At 37.8% G+C, this 4,148-nt stretch overlaps 1 long non-coding RNA gene and 1 pseudogene across 1 annotated transcript; both read right to left on the bottom strand.

The window, feature by feature from the left end:
• Positions 1-779: 779 nt before the first annotated feature.
• On the bottom strand, positions 780-1,925 carry LOC116546947. The gene is made up of 2 exons (XR_004266893.1): positions 1,861-1,925; positions 780-1,441 (listed from the first exon to the last, which is right to left on the bottom strand). It is a non-coding gene; the product is annotated as an uncharacterized LOC116546947 (long non-coding RNA).
• A 76-nt stretch (positions 1,926-2,001) lies between these two features.
• Positions 2,002-2,619, bottom strand: LOC116546946 (annotated as a pseudogene).
• Positions 2,620-4,148: the final 1,529 nt, after the last annotated feature.

Raw genomic sequence — 4,148 nt, 5'->3', positions numbered from 1 at the left:
AAATGAGACCATGCAGTATTTGCTTTTCTGTTCCTGCATTAGTTTGCTAATGACTTCCAGCTTTATCCATGCTCCTGCAAAGGACATGATCTCATTTATTTTTTTGGCTACACAGTATTCCATGGCATATATGTATTACATTTTCTTTATCCAGTCTAACATTGATAAGCATTTAACTTGATTCCATGTCTTTGCTATTGTGAAGAGTGCTGTAATGAATGTGTGTGTGTGTCTTCATAACAGAATGATTTATATTTCTTTGGGTATAATGGTATTTCTGTCTTTAGGTCTTTGAGAAATCACCACACTGTCTTCCACAATGGCTGACTTAATTTGTACTCCCACCAACAGTGTATAAGTGTTCCTTTTTCTCCACAACTTTGCCAGCATCTGTTATTTTTTGACTTTTTAATAATTGCCATTTTGCTTGGTGTGAGATAGTATCTCATTGTGGTTTTGATTTGCATTTCTCTAATGAGCAGTGATGTTGAGATTTTTTTCATATGTTTGTTGGCTGCATGTATGTCTTCTTTTGAGAAGTGTCTGTTCATTTGCTTTGCCCACTTTTTAATGGTGTTGTTTTGTTTTTTCTTGTAAACTTGTTTAAGTCCCTTATAGATGCTAGATATTAGACCTTTGTCAGATACAGTTTTTTTTTCCCATCTGTAGGTTGTCTGTTTTCTCTATTGATGTCTTTTTTTGCTGTGCAGAAACTTTTTAGAATTAGATCCCATTTGTCAATATTTGCCTTTTTTTTTTTTTTTTTTTTTTTTTTTTGCATTTCAGTAACTTTATTGAAAGGTATATCCCTTAGGACTAAAACATAATGGTGGTTGGTTAGTTTACTTCTGCCAGCTCAAAATTAACAATGACATATTCAAAATACTGAAATTTATCAGCCTTTTGGGAAAACTAAAAAGTTACCCATAAAACATGGTTTATAAAAGTTAAGAATAAGACGGTGGTTCTTTGGTTTTTCATTGTGTATTGATCCATAACGTGATGTCAGATTGGTTACAGCCATTCTGGATGGACTCAGGCTATTCATTGCACTGAGTAGCTGTTTACAACACTTGAATACTGCACTTCTTATATTCACTGACTGACATGGAGAATCCTCAGCAGCCTCATTCATAGTTATGAAGGTGTCTACTTGCTTTTCTTAAGACTTTGTTTTAGCACAGTAAATGCATCCGTGGAAATATATTCTCTTTTTATAAAACTGCCATCACTTCTAATTTAAAAACAGTATTTAGTTAAAAAACTTATGGAGTGTTGAATCTAGCCTGAACTTACCTTAGTGTGGGAAAGCAAATTTTCAAGGTGATAATTCGTTCTGAGTTATTAATACAATAGAAACTAATTTTTTTTGATGGGATTCAGTTTGAAGCAGTAAGTTCTGTATAAAAATTTTATCATAGATACAAATGTCACCTGTCTTCTAGAAAAAAATATTAAAGATAACGATGAATATGCCAAACTTTCTAGGTCTGTATTTTTCTTTATATAAAATGCCCTCAAATTTAAATGTAGTTCTCATATAGGAATTAAGTCCCCATCTCTGGATTATCTATTACTTGTATTATGGGGTGTGTTTATACTGCCTAGAATGTTAACCCTTATTATGCCTTAAAAGTGCACTTGTGAAATGTTGCTTTTGATGTAAACCTCATAACTTAAAATTTAATATTTAAATTAAGTAAGAGTAGGATTAGAATAATGAGAGTGATTGAAGCTGTGGGAAGATTGATAGTTGATGGTATTAGTGTGGCTCTTCCGATACAATTTTCAATGTCACCTAAAGATATCGATCCAATACTTAAGTTAGATCAATGATAGAAATGAAAATTCACCGTTTACCTTCTCAGGCTTGTCATTAGCATTTCACATTTAGGCTTTTAGCTTTGATTTGAATGCTTCACAGACAAATGCAAATCTAAATGTAATTCCACTACAGTGTAACATTAATTAGTCAGTTTTCTGAAGTCTGAGCCTATCATGCTTATCTCGTGATGTTTTCAGGCTTCATAGCTTAAATCCACTGTAATACCATGGAATCCATAGAACAAGGTTGTGGAGAAAGGCTTCAGAGAAGTTTTTTGGTGCTGTAATAATCCAATTAAGGAACCATTTCAGGAATTGTTGGAAGGTGAGTTATTCTGTAGTAACTATGCTTCAATTGCCATGCAGTACACCCAGAAACAATCCATTTCAGCTTCTGAATATTTGGTTTGGAACACTTGTTTAATGAATATTCAGTTAAACATTTGGATACAAACTCTTGCCAGAAGGTCAAATCTCTGCCATTTATGTTGGAATGTTTGTGAAGGCATTCTGCTCCTTCTGTTAACTCTACACACTTCTGTGCTTGGATCTCTAATGCAGTGATAGACAATGCAAGCACAGAAGGCTTTGCTTTAGAAATACGATCCTGCAATGACGTGCCTTAAGTTGAGCTTCCAGTCTTTCAAAATTAATGCAATTTCTCCTTTCAAATGGCAAGTTCTCTTGAAGGAGTGAATAACACAGTTGCAGAAACTGAATGGCAGTAGTAGCTTTGACTTTCCAACACACTTTCTCCAATACAATCTTTTCCATCCTCATCAAGTCTGAAGACATAAATCTGTATTGACTTATTCAGATCAAGTCAGTTGCCAATGGGACATTCCTTTCCTCTTCTATTGATTTTACAGCCAAATAGAAGCAGCTCAGTCCAACACACCAAAGGTGGTTTATCCCAGGATATCATATCCGAGATGCCAAGGAGGAGAGGGGACTTGCAGGCAAGAGGAGACAGGCCTAGGGAGGGGGGCTGTCCTGGGTGGAGTTCTCGGCAGTGCTGCTGAGATGACTTGGCTCTGATCAGGTTCAGCTTGAAGCCCCAGTATTTGCTTTTGTTGCACTTGCTTTTGCTAACTTTGTCATGAAATTGTCACCCATGCCTACGTCCTGAACGGTGTTGCCTAGGTTGTGTTCCAGGGTTTTTATAGTTTTGGGTTTTACATTTAAGTCTTTAATCCATCTTGAGGTGATTTTTGTATACGGTGTAATGAAGGGGTTCAGTTTAAATCTTCCACATATGGCTAGCTAGTTTTCCCAGCACTATTTATAATCAGGGAATCCTCTCCCCATTGCTTGTTTGTGTCAGGTTTGCTGAGGCCAGCTCAGTCATGGAGATCCCAGCTCAGGTGGAGCTGAAGGAATTAAGAGGCAGACACAGAGATAGAGAGCAAAAAGTTATGGGACAGACATGGGGCCTTGGCATTCCCAGCTGAGAGCCTTGAACAGAGACTGACCCACACATTTATTGACAGCAAGCAAGTGATGATTATCATTTAACTAAAAGCATTCTTCTTAGAGAACACAGCATTCTTTAGTGGCAAGAAGCAGGCTCTGGTACGCTTACCTACTGCAGCTGGAACATGCATAAGGCACATGTGGCTCATACTATTGTTTATGGTTCAGAAGCACCCCCTCCCAGCGGTCTTCCGCCCAAGAGCCATTAGGTCTTTCTTTCCGGCTCCAGTAAACCAACAATCTCTAGCAATGTGCATCACTGCCATCATGGGGATGTCACAGTGCTACAGATATTCTGTTTATGGCCAGTTTCTTTAAGGCCTGTTTATGCCAGGCTTAGGGCCTGCTCTCAAATGCTCCCCTTTCCATTTTGCAAAGCGATAAGGGCAAGAGCAGCTTTATCACAGTGAGCCACTTCTCGCGGGATTCGGGATCTATACGAAGACAAAAAATACAGATTAGAAGGACAACCACCTTTGAAATCACAGAATCCTCCAGTGTTTCTACACACTTGAGAGTATTTATGGCTGCTAATCCAACGGGGGGCTCTTTCAAGCACTTCAGTCCCTGGCGTTACTGTTAAGTGTGCCTGGGAGGCTTGAAACCTGTTCTTTCAGTTTTGCAATATCCAAAGAAAAATTTCCAGTATGACCCTGTAAATGTCTCTTAACTCCCATTCATGTTCTGATTCATTATAAAGGTGAGGAGTAACACAGAAATCAGAAGTATTCCAGTCACATTTTAGTTGCATTCTAGACTCATTACTCGATCTCCCAACCATAAGACAGTTTGTCGGAGATCATTAATCTGATTAGCTATGTTCTGGTCTATTTTGGTATGAGGATTCCACA

The sequence above is a fragment of the Sapajus apella genome, unplaced genomic scaffold (genome assembly GCF_009761245.1).
Source record: "Sapajus apella isolate SASKATOON/1434 unplaced genomic scaffold, GSC_monkey_1.0 scaffold1735, whole genome shotgun sequence".
NCBI classification, from domain to species: domain Eukaryota; kingdom Metazoa; phylum Chordata; class Mammalia; order Primates; family Cebidae; genus Sapajus; species Sapajus apella.
The sequence above is the reverse complement of the archived record's forward strand: the minus strand, read 5'-3'. Positions and strand labels throughout refer to the sequence as shown.